Source organism: Pristiophorus japonicus, chromosome 16, assembly GCF_044704955.1.
Source record: "Pristiophorus japonicus isolate sPriJap1 chromosome 16, sPriJap1.hap1, whole genome shotgun sequence".
Taxonomy (NCBI): Eukaryota; Metazoa; Chordata; class Chondrichthyes; family Pristiophoridae; genus Pristiophorus; species Pristiophorus japonicus.
The window spans coordinates 13,823,912-13,846,183 of NC_091992.1; the positions used below are offsets into that span (position 1 = coordinate 13,823,912).

Here is a 22,272-nt window from a genome sequence, read left to right on the forward strand (position 1 = left end):
CTTATCGAGACGTATAAGATTATGAGGGGGCTTGACAAGGTGGATGCAGAGAGGATGTTTCCACTGATGGGGAGACTAGAACTTGGGGGCATAATCTTAGAATAAGGGGCCGCCCATTTAAAACTGAGATGAGGAGGAATTTCTTCCCTCAGAGGATTGTAAATCTGTGGAATTCGCTGTCTCAGAGAGCTGTGGAAGCTGGGACATTGAATAAATTTAAGACAGAGATAGATAGTTTCTTACCTGATAAGAGAATAAGGGGTTATGGGAAGCAGGCAGGGAAGTGGACCTGAGTCCATGATCGGATCAGCCATGATCGTATTAAATGGCAGAGCTGGCTCGAGGGGCCGTATGGCCTATTCCTGCTCCGATTTCTTATGTTCTTATGACCCTTGACAATTACCCTCATATATCTATAAAGCTCCTCACCTGTGCACAAATTATTTCAGCCAAAGCATCTAATGTAGAAGACACATCAATGACCCATAGTCTACCATTGCATCCAATTGGTTTTCCTTTGGCCTTACCATTTACTGATTTTCCAATGCTGTGGAGATGTGTGATGCCCGAATAATTGGCTCTGATCTCCTGAAGGAAGCTCTGCAGCTGATAAGCATTGTGGTACCTGAAGTCCAGGGCAATGTAGGAACCCAGCAACAAGGCAAGGACTGAGCAGGAGCACAGCATCCGAGAGAGACCCATGTCAGAACAGAACTTTCACCTCCACACCATGCAACAAATAGGTCCTGCAATTAAATATTCATCATTATTACTACTTTTTAATTTAGAAAATATATTGAAACATTGATCGGGAGTGGTCTGGTAATTGTGATTTTTGGCATTCAACCACTTTCAAATACAAGCCTCAATGGATATTCAGTCATAGTACCCCAAAGGAGCAGGTTCCAATTGTCTTGATTGGGGCCACCTAGGGAGAGAAATCTCACTGGGTGGTTTCCCTACTCACATCACTGAACCACTGCTCCCAAGCTTGACCAAGAAGTGACAATCATATTGCATTTTTGAGAAGCTGGACTGAGCCACCTTACTAAATTATGAGAATAAAATTACTTCAGCATGCATGTAGGTAGCTGGAGGATAATTTGAAAAAGACTTGAATTTATATAGCGCCTTTCATGACCACTGGACGTCTCAAAGCACTTTACAGCCAATGAAGTACTTTTGGAGCATAGTCACTGTTGTAATGTGGAAACGCCAATTTACACACAAGCAAGTTCCCACAAACAGCAATGACATAATGACCAGATAATCTCTTTTTGTTATGTTGATTGTGAGATAAATATTGGCCAGGACACTGGCGATAGCTCCCCTGCTCTTCTTCGAACTAGTGCCATGGGATCTTTTACTTCCACTTGAGAGAGCAGACGGGGCCTCGGTTTAGCGTCTGATCCAAAAGATGGCACCTCCGACAGTGCAGCACTCCATTGGGAGTGTCAGCCTAGATTTGTTGAATCCACAACCTTCTGACTCAGAGGCAAGAGTATTACCCACTGAGCCACAGATGACACTGTGAAAGATTTGGTGTGAAAAAGTGGCAAAAAAAAGGTACAAGAATAGTTTTCCCTGCTATTTGGACATGGTCAGCAGTAAAAGACTGATAACAAGTGTGTCAAGCAACTTGAGAGCTCCTTGATCACTTGGGAGATGAACTATTAACGATATAGTGATCAATTCTTAGCGGTAAAGAGATATCTGACCTCTGACTTTGGAACAGGACAGTGTGACCAATCCGTTTGTGTGTGGGTGGCTGATGGAACTAGTTCTAACTTAGTTCCCACTGTATTGCTCGCATGTGATGGACTGTTGTATAAACAAGTGCTACCAATCTAACTGCAATAACAGCACACTTACATTATGTCCAATCCTTCCATTGTTGTAAAGAGACAAAGACTTGGATTTATATAGCGCCTTTCACAACCACCGGATGCAAGATATTCTGCGATTTGATTCAAAATTGGGTAAAAACATTTTAATCAGAATTTTATATAGGAATGTGACTGCCCACATCTCTGATGATGAATGCAGAAGCATCTACTGGCCTGAATGCGTTTGAACAGCACCGAGCCCAGGGTTAGGCCCGGGATTTGGAGAGAGACTTCAAAAGAATCCAAAGTGAATCTAGGGCAGATGAAAATGGGGGAAAAAGAAAAACACTCACGAAAAGAATCAGTGAAACAGGGTTACAGTATTTTTTGATCGGTTCGGCTCGGTGTCAACTTTTGTCGGATTACACCCCTTTGGAGCACCTTGAGATGTTTTACTATGTTGTAGGCACTAAATAAATGGCTATATGGAATAGATAGAATGTGACCTGAGGCTTTCTTGAGGATTCCCACCCACCGTCCAATTTTACGAACAACCTTCACTGATTGTCCCAGCATGGTCGGAAAGTCATTACTAAGTCTGGGAGTTAAGCATGTGTAACTGAAGAGAATTTGAGAGCAGAAGTGGAGGTGAGGTAATATTAAAGTTTCTCTTTACTAATCCCAGCAGAGTTCCTGGTGTGTACAAACTGCATTGTCCCTGTGCTCCTTGACTGGACCTTCACAAATGGCCATTTAATAAAATAAATGGCCAAATGTTTTAGCTTCAAGAGCTCATTGCTTCTACTTTAACTTCTAAAAGTCTATTAGGTCAGTGAACAAGGAGGGGTGTCTAAAGTTCACTCACGAACTGCATGGCAAGCACAGGAAAACTCTTGGCTTTTAGCGGTAGGTTTAAATGTGCACTGTTATGTATTAGTACCCAACTAGTTGCTGGCAGTGTTCCAGGGATATTATTGTTGGATGACCTTGGCTTTTACAGAGAAATGTGTTTTGTTGATGTTGTGTTCCTGTTGAATTATGTATATCATAAATTAAATCAGCCTCGTTTTTTCATTTAGTCTGGTGATTTAAATCATCTGCGAGCTGAATTCTCTTCTGACCTTTTCAAAATCAAATCATGCTGTTCATTACCAAGCATTTTCCTCCAAATAGTCTCCAGAATAAAAGAAGCTAATTAGGAGAGAGGTCACGTGATGTGTTGATGGAGGAGCAGGCAGTGTTGTCGAGCTCCTGGGGCAATTTTGGCTCTTTTACTGCTTCCGTGGCGTCAAGGCAAGAGCTGCATTCTTCTGCTGTAAGTGTTTAGCAACACACGCTGAGAGGATGACATCCTGCAGACCACAGGATAATTAATGAAAATGGGGAAGAGGAAAGCTCATGCACGAAATATGACCTGTTGTTGGACCATTGTCAACCAGCTTTCTGAGAGCATAGCTACGAAGCAGACGACCCACCTAAAAGAGCGGGGTAGAAATTCTCCTTCTACATGCCCAACAGACCCCAGCAACGCGCATTGTAGAACTGTGGGGGTCTCTGTCTACTTGGATGGAAAATTATGGGCTGATTGTATGCAATACCGCGACATACGTTCCTGCCAAGTGTTGAGCGTCCAAAAGCAGAATTTTAACTCAAATTTTCTTGAATTTATTACTTACAAGGAGATATCTCAAAGTGCTTTATATGGCCCTGAATAGCAGTTGGACACCAAGCTGGGGGGGAGTGGAGAGGGAGGAGTCATCATACTGAAACAGGCACTGCATGTGGAGGTGGCATTGATTAAATCACTGGAGTACTCACTGGAGGCACTGGAGATGGGAGATATGGAGATGGCCTTTAGCAGATGGATGATCGAAGCAGTTGCTACAAAAGGATATGGGATCCTGGGCTTTATAAATAGAGGCACAGAGTACAAAAGCAAGGAAGTTATGCAAAACCTTTATAAATCACTACTTAGGTCTTAGCTGGAGTACCGTGTCCAATTCTGGATACCACACTTTAGGAAGGAAGTCAAAGCCTTGGAGATGATGCAGAGGAGATTTACTAGAATGGTACCAGGGACGAGGGACTTCAGTTATGTGAAGGGACTGGAGAAGATGGGGTTGTTCTCCTTGGAGCAGAGAAGATTAAGGGGAGATTTAATAAAGGTGTTCAAAATTATGAAGGGTTTTGATGGAGTAGATAAGCAGAAACTGTTTCCACTGGCAGAAGGGTCGGTGACCAGAGGACACGAGTGGACGTAAAAGATCCCGTGGCACTATTTCGATGAAGAGCAGAGGAGTTATCCCCAGTGTCTTGGCCAATATTTATCCCTCAATCAACAGAACAAAAAAACAAATTATCTGGTCATTATCACATTGCTGTTTGCTTGCGCGCAAATTGGCTGTAAAGCGTTTTGAGATGCCCGGTGGTCGTGAAAAGCGCTATATAAATCCAAGTCTTTCTTTAGGATAGAAAAGGTAAAACCAAAAGAACATTTTCAGCTAAGCCAGAACATGAGAATAAAGCAGCACAGGGTTCAGGGTTGTGAAGGGCAGATTGAGGAGATATCAGGAAGAATTTCTTTACACGGTTGGGGGTGCTCAATAGCTGTAGTAGATTGATAGAAGGGTGTCCCAGGGTGGCAGACTCATTCAAGCAACAACTAATGAAAAGATGATGGAGTTAGCGGTCTGAAAGGATGGGATCAAACAGGCTACGAGAGAGCTGCCTTAGCCTGTGCGACTGTACCCCAGCCAGAGGCAGTGCCTTCAGGAGAGCAGAAAGAGAGGGATGATTACTGAATCACCCAGTTAAGAATCCGTGTTCAGATACCTCAGCACTCACATCATTAGTGTCCTTATTACAAGGTAATAAATGGAGGAGGGGAAGTGGCGAGGGAGGGGACGGAGATCCCTGATTTACTCTGGGCCCCCTGTAGTTCCCGCAACTGTTGTCTTTTTTTATGAAAAACAGAGTCAGAGCACGGCAGAATGTCACCAGCTGTAAATCCAGATTGAAGCGTGGACTTCGAGTACGTGGCTCAGCAATTGAGAAATCATTAGGGAGGAAGGTTCCAAATTTTACAAGATGAAAATGCTGAAGTTACTGCCTGTATATCTGTGAAGAGGCACAGAGATAAATCCTTTCTGTCTGCTGAGCCTACCGAATCCCATCACAACCACTGCTGACAAATCCACTTAACATCAGCGTCCTGATTGCCGTGCCAGGTTTGGGCCAAGAGCTGTTAAAATGATTTCTCTTTAGATCTTACGCTTGTCAGAACGTAATGGCTCATAATACAACTGGCAGATTTGAGCTTTATTGTATGAGGGTTTTGTCAGTCTGGTTATTTTAATATGGCTTCATTCCTTGTCTTGTCAACTTAATAATACTTAGTCTTGGCAAAGAGAATATCTGCTGCTATTACAGATGACAGTCTTCAACATTTTATTCAATGTAAGTCTATTTTATTGTATAAAATCCAGCTGTCAAAAAATTCTGTAAGAAGCAAATCTTCAGTTTCAGAGATTTCTAGTAAGAATTACATTGAAAAGGAGAGCAGTGAGATTTGTAAATCTTTAATCTGTTGAGGTGCCTTCAACATAAACTTTACCCCCCCCCACCCCCGACTAATGTGCTGTGTATCTCCCCAAATTACTCCTTCAAGCTCCGTGTTTTAATAGTGCGTTAATTGCTTCTGAGTTATAGGCAGGCCTCCAAATGCCCAGTAGCTCGGGGGATCTATTTTGCCAAAGCACACATAGGGCTATTCAGTTTTAGAAGGTAGATGTTCAGCTGGAAGCAGTGTGAAGACCAAACTGGAGGACAGGCGAGTTTACGTGATGTCCTTCACTCCCAGCTGGTGCCCTGTGCTCCACGGACATCATGTTGCACAGTTCCTTTCACTCTTGGCTTGTGATACTCACTGCACGGGTACACAAGTCGATGCCTTCAGGAAGGGGGAGGAGAAAATCAGAGGACGACTTTGATATTATCTCCAGATGAGCAGTGCTAGCTTAATCCAATGGGCAAGGCAGCTAACCAGATCCAAAACCCTGGATAAACTTTAATATTATTGCCCTACTGTAAAATTGCTACTATAGTCTGGAAAGAGTTAATGGTGTAAAGTACAAGTAGCTGACTATCTAAGTTAACATCTCTGGTGACTTACTTACTACTCTAAGGTCAACATGACATGTTTTGCCTGACAGAAGCTGCGGGCTCCTAGATTCACTTTCTAAATTTACTCCCAAAGGCATTCTGTATTTATAAGAACATAAGAAATATGAGCAGGAGTAGGTCATACGGCTCTTCGAGCCTGCTCCGCCATTCAATAAGATCATGGCTGATCTTTTATCTCAACTCCATGTTCCCGCACTATTCCCATGTCCCTTGATTCCCCTAGTATTCAAATATCTATCCATCTCTGTCTTGAATATATTCAACGACTCAACACAGCCCTCTGGGGTAGAGAATTGCAAGGATTCACAAACCTTTCAGTGAAGAAATTTCTCCTCATCCCAGTCACCATAATATACAATCTAGGCTCTTGGTGCTAGACTTTCGGCTTGCTGTGTGGACATTCCAGGGCATGGACGACAATGACTACATTCTGGGATCCGAGATGGATGCTTCATCCTTCACCATCCCAGATATTTAAATGACACTGCCACCTGTAACTAACAAACTAGACCATGCGTGGCACTTACATCTTTTCGTAATTGAAGCTCCCTGTCCCAGACAAAACAGACAGCTTCTTCCTAATAGATGCTTCAGGCAATATATGACTCTTAACCTTACTGTCAGAAAACTCATCCTAGATCCTCCTATCTCATCATCTAGTTTCTGAATCGCGAATTCATGGAATCATTGTATATTAATAGGTAGCCAGCGGGAGTACTTCACAGGAGTAAAGTGTCAAAGTACATCGGAACCCTAATGTGCCACAGCACCGAGTGGCAGAATATGGATTAGTGCCGCCAGTCCTCGACATTGCTGATGAACTGGTTTCAGTCGTGCTGCGGTAGGGAAATGGCAATGGAAAGCCAACTTTTCCCACACAGATAGGAGGAAGGAAATTCAATAAAGTGAACACCAAGATGGCTCTCACACACACACCCTCGGCCCATTTCAGAATTACGTAGAATTTCCAGCACAGAAACAGACCATGCGGCCCAGCTGGTCTGTGCCAGTGTTTATGCTCCACACGAGCCTCCTCCCACCCCACTTCAGCTAACCCGATCAGCATATCCTATTCTTTTCTCCCTCGTGTGCTTATCCAGACTCCCCTTAAATGCATCTATGCTATTCGCCTCAACTACTCATTGAGGTAGTGAGTTCCACATTTTAAACACTCTCTGGGTAAAGAAGCTTCTCCTTAATTTCTTATTGCATTTATTAGTGACTATCATATAATTATGACCCCTAGTTTTGGATTCCCCCCACAAGCATTTTCTCTACGTTTGCCCGATCAAACCCCTTTATAATTTTAAAGACCTCAATTAGGACATCTCTCAACCTCCTCTTTTCTAGAGAAAATGGCAATATTATGAACTTGGGCCATGTTGTATGGATCTCTCTTGTGTGGCATATTGAGACCCAAAGAAGCGTAGGCCTAAAAATACCTAAATAATACAGAGTTTCACGTTGAAAACAAAATGGTAACTGATTCAGGGGTAAAGCGACTAACAATTTTGGCCCCAAAAACTCCATGGTGGTAGGAGGTACATCTCAGCATGTCTGACAGCAGTCTTCCAGCCTGGGAGGTAGGGAGGGAGGGGGCAGTCCAGGCCCCAATCTGAGCCTGGACCCCAAAGTGGGTCTCACCTCCCACCAGGTGAGACCAGGCCATACCTACACTCATCATCATCATCATAGGCAGTCCCTCAAAATCGAGAAAGACTTGCTTCCACTCTAAAAGTGAGTTCTCAGGTGACTGAACAGTCCAAATCGGGAATTACAGTCTCTGTCACAGGTGGGACAGACAGTGGTTGAAGGAAAAGGTGGTAGGGGAGACTGGTTTGCTGCACGCTCCTTCCGCTGTCTGCGCTTGATTTCTGCATGCTCTTGGTGATGAGACTCGAGGTGCTCAGCACTCTCCCGGATGCTCTTCCTCCACTTGGGGCGGTCTTGGGCCAGGGATTCCCAGGTGCCAGTGAGAATGTTGTACTTTATCAAGGAGACTTTGAGGGTGTCCTTGAAACATTTCCTCTGCCCACCTGGGGCTTGCTTGCTGTGTAGGAGTTCCGAGTAGAGCACTTGCTTTGGGAGTCTCGTGTCGGGCATGTGGACGATGTGGCCCGTCCAACAGAGCTGGTCAAGTGTGGTCAGTGCTTCGATGCTGGGAATGTTGGCCTGATTGAGAACCTTGCTCCTCCTCACAGTGATGGCGTTGTCGGGGCAGACAGGGACTCCGACACAATGTGGCAACGTTGGCCCAAGGACAGAGTCCAGCGGTTGGTGCACCAGCCATGTTTGTGGCCATACCAGCGGACCTGCACCAAAGTAACGGTGAGATTTTCAGCCCTATTAATTCCGCATGATATGCACCATGTGCAAAGCACCACCAACAAACCATTGCATATCATTCATGTAATAATAAACCCCTCCCCCTCCCTTTCTTCCTTTAAGTCCCTCTCTCCTTCAACCAAGTTTTTGGTCACCCCTCCTATTATCTCCTTCTGTGGCCCATTGTTTGTGATTATAACCACTGTAAAGTACGTTGGGAGGGTTTTCTACATTACAGGCACTTTATAAATACAAGTGTTTGTTGTTGTTATTTAATGAAAGCACATGTGGAGTTTCCAGCATTGATTAATTACGACTATCCTAACCCACAGCGGGAATCACATTGATTGAGCCCCTGCAAGTACTTTCAGACCTACAGGCTATCCATGGCTGTTCAACAGAGTATCAATAATGCTTGAGCCCAAACAACCAACCAATCACAATACCAAATGGTATTAAAATATTTCTAACAGAATCGCTGCTACAAGTGCCTGACTTCATTGGTCATTCTCAAACATCATGACGTGCCCTCTCTCAGCAGCTACTTGAAATAATCTACCTTTCTGCTCACTGACATACACTAAGCTTGCTTCTATAAACAGAACATGGTGATGTTGCACTTCACCAAGGAGGCTTTGAGGGTGTCCTTGTAATGGTTCCTCTATCCACCTTTGGCTCGTTTGCCATGTGGGAGTTCCGAGTAGAGCGCTTGCTTTGGGAGTCTCGTGTCTGGCATGCGGACAATGTGGCCTGCCAGCAGAGCTGATCAAGTGTGGTGAATGCTTCAATGCTGGGGATGTTGGCCTGGACGAGGACACTGATGTTGGTGCATCTGTCCTCCCAGGGCATTTGTAGGATCTTTCGGACGCATCGTTGGTGATATATCTCCAGCGACTTGAGGTGTCTACTGTACATGGTCCATGTCTCTGAGCCATACAGGAGGGTGGGCATTACTACAGCCCTGTAGACCATGAGCTTGGTGGTAGATTTAAGGGCCTGGTCTTCGATCTTTCTCTTCCTCAGGCGGCCGAAGGCTGCATTGGCGCACTGGAGGCGGTGTTGGATCTCCTTATCAATGTCTGCTTTTGTTGATAAAACCTGAGGTATGGGAAATGGTCCACATTGTCCAAGGCCGTGCTGTGGATCTTGATCACTGGGGGGCAGTGCCGTGCAACGAGGACAGGCTGGTGGAGGACCTTTGTCTTACGGATGTTTAGCGTAAGGCCCATGCCTTCTTACGCCTCAGTAAATACGTCGACTATGTCCTGGAGTTCAGCCTCTGAATGACGCAGGCGTTGTCCGCATACTGTACCTCGATAACAGAGGTTGGGGTAGTCTTGGAACCTGGCCTGGAGGCGGCGAAGGTTGAACAGCTTCCCACTGGTTTTGTAGTTTAGTTCCACTCCAGTGGGGAGCTTGTTGACTGTGAGGTGGAGCATGGCAGTGAGGAAGATTGAGAAGAGGGTTGGGCCGATGACGCAGCCCTGTTTGACCCCGGACCGGACGTGGATTGGATCTGTAATGGGTCCGTTGGTAAGGATTACGGCCTGCATGTCGTCGTGGAACAGGCGGAGGATGTTGCCGAACTTTTGGGGGCATCCGAAACGGAGGAGGGCGCTCCATAGACCCTCACGGTTGACAGTGTCAAAGGCCTTTGTAAGGTCAAAGAAGGCCATGTATAAGGACTGGTGCTCCTCCCTGCATTTTTTCTGCAGCTGTCGCGCTGCAAAGATCCTGTCCGTTGTGCCCCGTAGAGGACGAAATCCGCACTGTGACTCCGGGTGGATCTCCTCGGCCACAGGGAGAAGACGGTTGAGGAGAACTCTAGCGATAACTTTACCAGTGGCCATCAAGGGTGCCACTCGGCACCGAGCTTGCGCCAACATCACGCCATAGGCAATTAGGCTCATACAGCAGTGCCTGGTCTCCAGTCGTCTTGGACCCCCTTGTCACTGGACCAAGACCTTGCTCAGCTAAGCCCGTGTGGTAGCCCATGTGCAATGGCCACCCCAAGTTAAAAGAACTTACGCACCAGGCATCTTCCACTCCATTAACATGATGTTCGGGACCTGGAAGGGCAGGACCCTTATGGATAACTCCAACAGCAACTGGCTGGAACACCGCACCGCCATACTTGCCCGAGAACTTAGACGCTTTGACATCGACATCGCCACCCTAAGCGAGACCCGGCGGGCAGGAGAAGGCCAGCTCAAGGAACAAGTGGAGGTTACACCTTTTTCTGGAAAGGGAAACCAGAGGAAGAATGCCGCCTTCACGGAGTCAGCTTCGCCATCAAAAACGAGCTGGTCGACCACCTCAAAGACTCCCCCTGCAGGGTTAACGAACGCCCTATGACTCTTCGACTCACCCTATCCCGGAACCAATGCACCACAGTCATCAATGCGTACGCCCCAACACTTGATGCAACGGATGAGACCAAAGAGGGTTTTTACTCCAACTTCGAAAAATCTCTGTCCCGCATTCCCGCTGACGACAATCTAATCCTCCTAGGTGACTTCAATGCCATAGTCGGCAAAGACATAGCCCTCTGGGGAGACGTGATTGGCAGAGAGTGGGTAGGGAAAGCCAACTCCAGCAGTACCCTACTCCTGACAAAATATCTAGGACATGAACTTCTCATCACCAATCAGTTTTACTGTCTCTGGGACTTTCTAAGCAAAACTGCGATATACAGGCGGCAAATCGCACTACCAAGTATTGAACCTAGCTAGTCATCATCATCAGCATCATCATAGGCAGTCCGTTGGAATCGAAGAAGACTTGCTTCCACTCTTAGAGTGAGTCCTTAGGTGGCTGAACAGTCCCCTCTGTTCAACAGAGTATCAATAATGCTTGAGCTCAAACAACCAACCAATCACAATACCAAATGGTATTAAAACAGAACCGCTGCTACAAGTGCCTGACTTCATTGGTCTTTCTCAAACATCATGACGTGCCCTCTCTCAGCAATTACTTACAATAATCTACCTTTCTGCTCACTGACATGCACTTAGCTTTCTAGCTTGCTTCTATAAACAGAACATGGTGAAGGAATCTGTAATTGCTCAAATCCATTCATAAACCTTGTATTGAATCTAGCTAGTGTCTCTCTCCCTCACCGTATCTCTGTGTTCAGGAAGAAAGACATTAGCTAGGATGACCCCAGCATTACATAGTCTACTGGGGTAACCCTAGCTGTGTCAGCTGTGGCTCAGTGGGTACCACTCTCGTGTCGGAGTCAGAAGGTTGTGGGTTCTAGTCTCACGTGAGAGACTTATGTACATGATCCAGGCTGACACTCTAGTGGAGTGCTGCACTGTCAAAGGTGCTGTCTTTTGGATGAGATGTCAAACTGAGGCCCCCGTCTGCTCTCTCGGGTGGACATAAAAGATCCCAAGGCTCTATTTCGAAGAGCTGGGGAGTTATCCCCAGTGTCCTGGCCAATATTTATCCCTCAATCAACATTTAAAAACAGATTATCTGGTCATTATCAAATTGCTGTTTGTGGGAGTTTGCTGTGTGCAAATTGGCTGCTGCGTTTCCTATATTATAACAGTGACTACATTTCAAAAAGTACTTCATTTGCTATAAAGCGCTTTGGGACTTCTGGTTGTCGTGAAAGGCGCTATATAAACGCAAGTCTTTCTTTCTTCATAGAATTTACAGCACAGAAACAGGTCTATTACAGTGGTCATGCTCCACACGAGCCTCCTCCAACCTTACTTAAATCTCAACCCATCAACATATCAATGTTACTTGAACAGCATGAATCAAAGCCCTGAGGAGAGGACTGGAGAAAGTTAAAGGGCTAAACAAAAAGACATTGGCAGATTTATTCCAACTTTGATCAAATAAAATTTAACAATATATTTAAAATATATTTTCCAAAAGATAAAAAATAAAATATTCAAAAGATGGACCTACTTTCACACATGAAAAATACACGGTCGCCTAAAATCCAAGCTCTCCGTCTTCACTGTACTTTGCTCATAAGCTGCACTTTTACAGAAACATTATTGATTTATGCCTGAGGTGATAGTCCAGCAGAAATGCAAACTAAACTCTTTCCTACACAAACAGGTTGTAAATTTTAATCAGTTGCTTTTATTGTTCTCCCTCCAGGTATATATGGCAGCTGTGGCTCAGTAGGTTGCACACTCGCCTCTAATGTCAGAAGGTTGCAGGTTCAAATCCCACTCCAGGGACTTAAGCACATAAATCTAGGTTGACACGATAGTGCTGTGCTGAGGGAGTGCAGCACTGTCAGAGGTGCTGTCTTTTGGATGAGACAACTTGTATTTATAAAGCGCCTTTAATGTAGTGAAAGTTCACAGGAGTATTATGCAATAAAAATTTGACACCGAGCCACATAAGTAGAAATTAGTGCAGGTGACCAAAAGCTTGGTCAAAGAGGTATGTTTTAAGGAGGAAGGAGAGGCGGAGAGGTTTCGGTAGGGAGTTTCAGAGCTTGGGGTCTACACAACAGAAGGCACAGCCACCAATGGTTGAGCGATTACAATCAGGGATGCTCAGAAGGGTAGAATTAGAGGAGCGCAGACATCTCGGGGGGTTGTGGGGCTGAAGGAGATTACAGAAATAGGGAAGGGTGAGGCCATGAAGTAATTTGAAAATAAGGATGAGAATTTTTAAATCGAGGACTTCGTAACCGGAAGCCAATGTAGGTCAGCGAGCACAGGGGTGATGGGTGAGGGGGATGGAAGGCTGTGAAGAGGGCAACCGGATTGGACATCACCATAATCCAGGTCGGTGATTGGAGTGTGAGCAGGAGCGGCAAGATCGGGGCGAAGGAGCGGCGAGAGATTGCAGAGCGACGTGATCGGGACCCAGGAGAAGCGCGAGTTCGGAGCCCAGAAGAGGCATGGGCCCAGGGTAGCACGGGCCAGCCCACACTGCGATATGTGTGCACACTCAGTCCGTGCAGCAGAGCTGGTCTCCAGTCGTTTTGATTAAACCTTGCCACTAGACCAAGACCTAGCTCTGTCAAGCCCGTGTGGTGGCTGGTGTGCAACGACCATCACACGTTAAAAAAATCCACGCACAGGCATCTTCCACCCTTCAACATGTAGTTCAGGATCTGGAATATTAGGTCCTTCATTGAAACACCTGTAAACTCATCCATTTTTGGCGTGGAAGCAAGTCATCCTCGATACGAGGGACTGCCTAAGAGAGAAGAGAGATGGGTGAGTGGGACTTGGTGCAAGTTAGGACACATCAGCCAAGTTTTGGATCACCTCTAGTTTATGCAGGGTAGAATGTGGGAGGCCAGCCAGGGGTGTGTCGGCATAGTCAAGACTAGAGGTTTCAAAGGCATAGATGAGGGCTTCAGCAGCAGATGAGCTGAGGCGCGGGTGGAGACGGGCGATGTTACAGAGGTGGAAATATGCGGTCTTAGTTATGCTTAGATGTAACAAGCAGGGTGGATAAGGGGGAACCAGTGGATGTGGTGTATTTGGATTTCCAGAAGGCATTCGATAAGGTGCCATATAAAAGGTTACTGCACGATAAAAGTTCACGGAGTTGGGAGTAATATATTAGCATGGATAGAGGATTGGCTAACTAAAAGAAAACAGAGAGTCGGGATAAATGGGTCATTTTCCGGTTGGCAAACAGTAACTAGTGGAGTGCTGGGGCCTCAACTATTTACAATCTATATTAATGACTTGGATGAAGGGACCGAGTGTAATGTAGCCAAGTTTGCTGATGATACAAAGATGGGTCGGAAAGTAAGTTGTGAGGAGGACACAAACAATCTGCAAAGGGATGTGGACAGGCTAAGTGAGTGGGCAAACATTTGGCAGATGGAGTATAATGTGGGAAAATGTGAGGTTATCCATTTTGGCAGAAAAAAATAGAAAAGCAAATAATAATTTAAATGCAGAAAAATTGCAAAGTGCTTCAGTACAGAGGGACCTGGGGGTCCTTGTGCATGAAATACAAAAAGTTAATATAAAGGTACAAGAAATAATCAGGAAGGCAAATTAAATGTTGGCCTTTATTGCAAGGGGGATGGAGTATAAAAGCAGAGAAGTCCTGCTACAACTGTACAGGGTATTGGTGAGACCACACCTAAAGTACTGCGTACAGTTTTGGTCTCCATATTTAAGGAAGGATATACTTGCATTGGAGGCTGTACAGAGAAGGTTCACTAGGTTGATTCTGGAGATGAGGGGGTTGACTTATGAAGATAGGTTGAGTAGGTTGGGCCTATGCTCATTGGAGTTCAGAAGAATGAGAGGTGATCTTATCGAAACATATAAGATAATGAGGGGCTCGACAAGGTGGATGCAGAGAGAATATTTCCACTCATAGGGGAAACTAAAACTAGGGGACATAGTCTCAGAATAAGGGGCCGCCCATTTAAAACTGAGATGAGGAGGAATTTTTTCTCTCAGAGGGTTGTAAATCTGGAATTCCCTGCCCCAGATGGTTGTGGAGGCTGGGTCATTGAATATATTTAAGGCGGAGATAGACAGATTTTTGAGCAATAAGGGAGTCAAGGGTTATGGGGACTGGGCAGGGAAATGTAGCTGAGAACATGATCAGATCAGTCATGATCTTATTAAATGGTAGAGCAGGCTCGAGGGGCCTAATGGCCTACTCCTGCTCCTATTTCTTATGTTCTTACATTCTTATGCTGTGGATATATGGTCAAAAGCTCATTTCGGGGTCACCAAGGTTGCGAACAGTCTGGTTCAGCCTCAGACATGAGTTGGGGAGAGGGATGGAGTCAGTGTCTAGGGAACGGAGTTTGTGGCGGGGACTGAAAACAATGATTTTGGTCTTTCCAACATTCAATTGGAGAAAATGTCTGCTAATCCAGACTGGATTTCAAACAAGCAGTCTGACAATTTAGAGACCATGGAGGGGTCGAGAGAAGTGGTGGAGAGGTAGAGCTGGGTGTCATCAGCGTACATGTGGAAACTGACGCTGTGTTTCCGGATGGTGTCGCCAAGGGGCAACGTGTAGATGAGAAATAGGAGGGGGCCAAGGATAGATCCTTGGGGGACACCAGAGGTAACTATGCGGGGGTGGGAAGAGAAGCTGTTGCAGGTGATTTTCTGGCTACGATTAGATAGATAAGAATGGAACCAGGCAAGTGCAGTCCCACCCAGCTGGACGATGGTGGAGAGGCGTTGGAGAAGGATACAGTGGTCAACCGTGTCAAAGACTGCAGACAGGTCAAGAAGGATGAGGATGGATAGTTTACCTTTGTCACACACAAAGGATGTCATTTGTGACTTTGATGAAAGCAGTTTCGGTACTATGGCAGGCGCGGAAACCGGGTTGGAAGGATTCAAACATGGAATTGTGGGAAAGATGGGCATGGATTTGGGAGGCGACAACATGTTCAAGAACTTTGGAGAGGAAAGGGAGGTTGGAGATGGGGTGGTAGTTTGCAAGGATTGAGGGATCGAGGATTGGATTTTTTGAGGAGAGGGATGATGATGGCAGATTTGAGGGACAGGGGGGCAGTAGCTGAGGAGATCTAACGAGGCCCCATCTGCTCTCTCAGGTGAACATAAAAGATCCCACGGCACTATTTCAAAGAAGAGCAGGGGAGTTATCCCGTTGTCGTGGCCAATATTTATCCTTCAATCAACATCACTAAAACAGATTATCTGGTCATTATCACATCGCTGTTTGTGGGAGCTTGCTGTTTGCAAATTGGCTGCCGCGTTTCCCACATTACAACAGTGACTACAATCCAAAAAGTACTTCATTGGCTGTAAAGCGCTTTGTGACGTCCGGTGGTCGTGAAAGGCGCTATATAAATGCAAGGCTTTCGTTTCTCCAGGGGTCTTTCAGTGTTTAACTTGTAATTGTAGATCAGGACAGTGGGGTTAAATGGAGTCATGTGGTGTTCTTCTGGACAAAATACATCTTCTGTACTACGAAGTACTGCACCTTGGGGTCCTGAACTCAACATTAGCTTACTATAATGGGATGAAGGTTTCTTACTTCTGTCAGCTGCAAGGGTCCTATGTGGAACGATATTGGGTGCTACACAACAAAATTACTTATAGATTGGTACATGAAATAGTCAACCTCACTGAGAGAGGCCACAAGGATGGGTGGTATGAAGTGAACATAACTCTTCTTAACGGTGATTCCCCCCACTTAGATGAAGGTTCAGGTACAAATGCTTACTGTGATTGTACTACGTTTCGCTGTGCATTAGACCAGATTAACCTGCTTATCTTAAATAGGATTATGCTTCTAGCGAAATAGAAGGAATGTCCAGCCACCAAAACAGCCAACAGCAATTTCCAGATTGTAATGTTTATCTGAAATAGATTTTTCATAAAATCAGCGTCCTACTTTTATTCCCAACTTTTCATAACTACAACAACAACTTGTATTTATATAACGTCCAAAGGCGCTTCACAAGAGCGTTATCTGGAATTTGTCACATTGAAGGTACTTATGGCACCACCATTAATGTTCTGGTCAAGGTCACTTAGCTCTGCATAGACCAGTGATCCATATGGCTCAGTACCCAACCACACATATTATATTTACCTTTTGAGCAATGGGGAGGAGGTAGCCCTTAGTATTCTCACTTTTAAAAGGGTCCAACGGCTGTTAAATTAAAAAGAAAGTAAGACTTGGATTTCTATAGCGCCTTTCATGACCACCGGATGTTTCAAAGCTCTTTATAGCCAATTAAGCACTTTTGGAGTGCAATCACTGTTGTAATCATAGAATCATAGAAATTTACAGCATGGAAGGAGGCCATTTTGGCTCATCCTGGGAATTTGCCTTATGTGGGAAACATGGCAGCCAATTTGCACACAACCAGCTCCCACAAACAGCAATATGATAATGACCAGATAATTTGTTTTCTTACGTTGATTGAGGGATAAATATTGGCCAGATAACTCCCCTGCTCTTCTTCGAAAGAGTGGCGTGGGATCTTTTGTGTACACCCGAGAGAGCAGACGGGGCATTGGTTCATCCGAAAGACGGCACCTCCGACAGTGCAGCACTCGCTCAGCACTGCACTGGAGTGTCAGCCTAGATTTATGTGCTCAATGGAGCCATAAAAGGAGCGGTGGCCTGGAGCAACGTAGCGATGTACCACTGCAAGGTACAGCGCGAGCTGGTGCAGGAGGGCGACGGCAGCAAAGACAGCGACTGGATTGGACGTCATCAAGGTCCAGGTAGTTGATTACAGCGTGGGCAATTACAGCAGGAGCGGCGAGGTTGGGGCGCATGAGCGGCGAGAGACTGTAGAGGGATGTGATCGGGGCCCAGGAGAGGCGTGAGTTCGAGGCCCAGAAGAGGCAAGGGCCCAGGGGCAGTACAGGCCAGCCCACATTGCGATATGTGTGCGCACTTAGTCCGTGTAGCAGAGCTGGTCTTCAGTCGTCTTGGTTAATGCTTGCCACTGGACCAAGACCTAGCTCTGTCAAGCCCGTGTGGTGGCTGGTGTGCAACGGCCACCACACGTTAAAAAAATCCACGCACAGGCATCTTCCACCCTTCAGGATGTAGTTCAGGACCTGGAATATTAGGTCCTTCATTGAAACATCTGTGAACTCATCCCTTTTTGGTGTGGAAGCAAGTCATCCTCGATACGAGGGACCACCTATGATGATTATGATGTGCTCAAGTCCCTGGAGTGAGACTTCAACCTACAGCCTTCTGACTCAGAGGCGAGAGTGCCGCCCACTGAGCCACAGCTGACAAATTGGGATTGCAAACAATCAGGAGTCCATGAAAAGTCTTGATTTTTACAACTTTTACTGAAGCGACGTCTATATTGCTCTGCTTGTGATAAATATTCTGTCCCAATCATGTTGTGATCAGCTGAATCTCATCCTTACATTACTTTGCTCCATCAGAAACATGCAGCAGTTCATTAGATAAGTAGGTATTGTAAGGTCCTGTCCCCTCAGTACAGATTCACACGAGGCATGTAGTGAAGTCAAGGTCACTCTGGACCTGCACCTTTATTTCACAGTTCTGGAATCCTGCACTTGCCTGAGACCTGTCCTTATATACCTGTCTCTTGCAAGTGCACCCCTGGTGGTAAGGTATGCTAGTGCAAACAGGTCACATCTTATTACAGTCATGTATAGCATGTTAGGATACAGTTATATATAATAATGTAAGATACATGACATCACACTCCCCCAAGGTCTTATTGTCTTTATAGGTTCAGTCTCTCAGATGGTCTACGCTCTCGCGTGGAGCATCTGAGTTGTTGTTCAGTTGTTTGCCTTGGTGTCTGTTTTTCTTTGGGTGTGGTTGCTGGTATCTCGCCTGGGCTGTCTGTTTCGATTGGTGTGATTGTTGTTGACTCGCCTGGGCTGTCTGTTGGGATTGCCCTTTCCTCAGGTTGTTCCCTCTGTCTGTCCACCAGGTGTGGTGCGAGTTCCACATTGTAGTCTGCCTCTGGTTCCGCAGTGTTGTTGGTAAATCTGCTTTTGACTTGGTCTACATGCTTCCGGCAGGTTTTGCCATTGTCCATTTGTACTACCAGTAGCCTGTTTCCTTCCTTTCCCGTTACTGTCCCTGCAAGCCATTTGGGACCCCTGCCATAATTTAGTACAAACACTTTGTCCCCTATCTCATTCCATCTCCCCCTCGCATTTCTGTCATGGTACTCAGTCAGCTTACGGCGCTTTGCCTCAACGATTTCGTACATGTCTGGGATGATTAATGAGAGCCTTGTTTTTAAAGTCCTTTTCATCAACAGTTGCGCGGGGGGGATCCCAGTCAGTGAGTGCGGACGAGATCTGTATTTCAGCAGAAGTCGCGACAGGCAACCCTGCAGCGTGGGACCTTGGATTTTAAGCATGCCTTGTTTAATGATTTGCACTGCTCTCTCCGCCTGGCAGTTGGAGGCTGGCTTGAACGGAGCTGTCTTGACGTGATTTATGCCGTGGTCAATTATAAAGTCTTGGAATTCTGCGCTGGTGAAGAACGGACCATTGTCACTGACCAATATGTCAGGGATTCCGTGCGTTGCAAACATGGTTCCGAGGCTCTCCACAGTGGTGGAGATTGTGCTCGAGTTTAAAATGGTGCATTCGATCCACTTTGAAAATGCAACTACAACTACGAGGAAGGTTTTGGCCATGAATGGGCCCGCATAGTCTACGTGCACCCGCGACCACTGTTTGGTAGGCCAGGGCCAGGGGCTCAGTGGAGCATTCCTGGGGGCATTGCTGAGTTGGGCACAAATGGTGCACCTTCGAACGCAGAGCTCCAAGTCCGCATCAATACCAGGCCACCAGAAGTGGGATCTGGCTATGGTCTTCATGAGAATGATCCCCGGGTGCTCGCGGTGGAGCTCCCAGACAAATGCCTCTCTGCCTCGCAGAGATATGACTACTCGGCTGCCCCACATCAGGCAGTCTGCTTGTAGTGATAGCTCATGCATGCGCCTGTGAAAGGGTTTTAATTCCTCGGGGCAGGCATCGTGAGCCTCTGCCCATCACCGGTTAGGACACATCTTTTTACTAAGGATAACGTGGGGTCGCTGGCCATCCAGGCTCTGATTTGGCGAACCGTCATGGGCGAACCTGTGGACTCAAAGGCATTGATTGCCATGTCTATCTCACAGTACTGTTCGTCAGACCCTTCCATGGTCGCCAGGTGTAGCTTGCTGAGCGCGTCGCTACAATTGTCAGTGCCTGGTCTGTGCCGTATGGTATAGTCGTAGGACGCCAGCATGAGTGCCCACCGTTGAATTCGCGTCGAGGCATTGGCGTTTATTGCCTTGCTCTTGGATAGGAGGGATGTGAGGGACTTGTGGTCGGTTTCTAACGTGAACTTGGCCCCAAAAAGGTATTGGTGCATCTTTTTGACACCGTACACACACGTGAGCACCTCCTTCTCTACCATTCCGTACACGCACGTGAGCATCTCCTTCTCTACCATTCCGTACCCGCGCTCCGCCCACGAAAGTGACCTGGAGGCATAAGCTATGGGTTGTGATTTGCCTGTACTATTGTCATGTTGCAAAATGCACCCGACCCCATACGCTGACGCATCGCATGTGAGAACTAGCTTTTTACCTGGGTCAAAGAAAGTTAAAACACTGTTGGAACACAGAAGGTTGCGTGCCTTATTGAAGGCGCGTTCCTGGGCGTGTCCTCAAAACCAATTGCACCCCTTCCTGAGTAGCACGTGGCGAGGCTCCAGCAGCGTGCTTAAGCTCTGCATAAAATTCCCAAAGTAATTGAGTAGCCCGAGAAAGGCGCGCAGTTCTGAGACATTCCGGGGCCTGGGTGCCAGGCGAATTGCTTCTGTTTTGGACTCTGTTGGGTGGATTCCATCAGCGGCAATCCTTCTGCCCAAAAATTCAACCTCGGGTGCGAGAAACAGGCACTTGGATTTCTTGACTCGTAGGCCTACCCGATCCAACCACTTTAGTACTTCCTCCAAATTATGGAGATGAGAGTCGATGTCCCTGCCCGTGATAAGTATGTCGTCTTGAAATACAACCGTCCCCGGGATGGACTTGAGCAGACTCTCCATTTGCGCTGGAATATGGCAGCTGCCGACCTGATGCCGAATGGGCATCGATTGTACATGAAAAGGCCTCGATATGTGTTGATGGTGTGAGTAGCTTGGATTCATCGGTCACTTTTTGCGTCATATATGCAGATGTGAGGTCTAATTTTGAGAAAAGTTTACCTCCAGCCAATGTGGCAAATAAGTCCTCCGCTCTGGGCAGCGGGTACTGGTCCTGTAGGGAGACTCTGTTTATGGTAGATTTGTAGTCCCCACAGATTCGTACGGATCCATCAGGCTTCATGACTGGGACGATGGGACTTGCCCAGTCGCTAAATTCCACAGGTGATATAATGCCTCCCGCAGAAACCTGTCTATTTCGTATTCAATCTTTTCCCTCATCACATAAGGTACAGCTCTGGCCTTGTGATGGACCGGTCTAGCATCCTGTGTGATGTAAATTTTGACTTTGGCCCCTTTGAAAGTGCCCACACCTGGCTGAAAGTGATGTTCAAATCACTTTATAACTGTTGAGCAGGAGGTCCGTTCCTCTAATGACATGGCATGGACATCATCCCATTTCCAGTTTAGTTTTGCCACCAGCTTCTCCCCAGCAGTGCTGGGGGGTCTCCGGGGACAATCCACAGGGGAAGTCGGTTCACTGTCCCTTTGTGTGTGACAGAGAGCATGGCGCTGCCGAGGAATGGTACGATTTCTTTGGTATAGGTCCTTAGTTTGGTGTCGACCTTTGTGAGTTTTGGTCTGTCTGTTTTATGCGGCCACAGTTGTTCAAATTATTGAGCGCCCATGAGAGATTGACTCGCTCCCGTATCCAGCTCCATGTTGACAGATATCCCGTTGAGTAGGATCCTCATCATTATAGGAGGTGTCCTGTTGTAGGAGCAGCAGCCATTGATCGTGCTGACCCGCTGTACATCGGTGTCCCAGGTACTGTCCCCACCATCTTCTGGTCCGCTTTCTGACCCATCTGATTCGTATACCAGCCGAGCTGCCGTTTTCTTGCACATGCGGGCCAAATGCCCTGTATATTCACAATTTCTGCAAACAGCCTGCTGAAATCGACATCCCCTTGACGAGTGCCCACCCCCACACCTCCAGCACAGACATGTTCCATTGTTCAAAGTGTTCCCAAAGAATGAGCTGCGTCTGGCTGATCTCTCTTGAGCTACTCTCAGTTTGTAGATGATTGCTCGCATTGTGGGTTGATGAGGTGTGAACGGCCATTCCTGTGGCCCTTGATGGCTTCTGCCTGCTGTTGAGAGCCTGTTCTCCCGGTTTTGTCTGTGTGTGGGGGCAGCAGCTTGTTTAGTGCTGTGAACTTCTTGTTCCGATATTTCGTTAGTTGTTGTACCTGCATTGTAAATCAACCTCGTTTCTTCTTCCCCTACCAAGAATGTCTGTGGAACCAGTGCTGCTACCTCTAAGGTCAGGT

At 46.4% G+C, this 22,272-nt stretch overlaps 1 long non-coding RNA gene across 2 annotated transcripts in view; it reads right to left on the minus strand.

The window, feature by feature from the left end:
- Positions 1 to 689: 689 nt before the first annotated feature.
- Positions 690 to 22,272, minus strand: part of LOC139226336 (uncharacterized) — a 161,393-nt gene continuing 139,810 nt past the window's right edge. For both annotated transcript variants that reach the window (XR_011587238.1, XR_011587239.1), the window contains exon 4: positions 690 to 746. This is a non-coding gene — a long non-coding RNA (uncharacterized lncRNA). The remainder of the gene's footprint in view (positions 747 to 22,272) is intronic.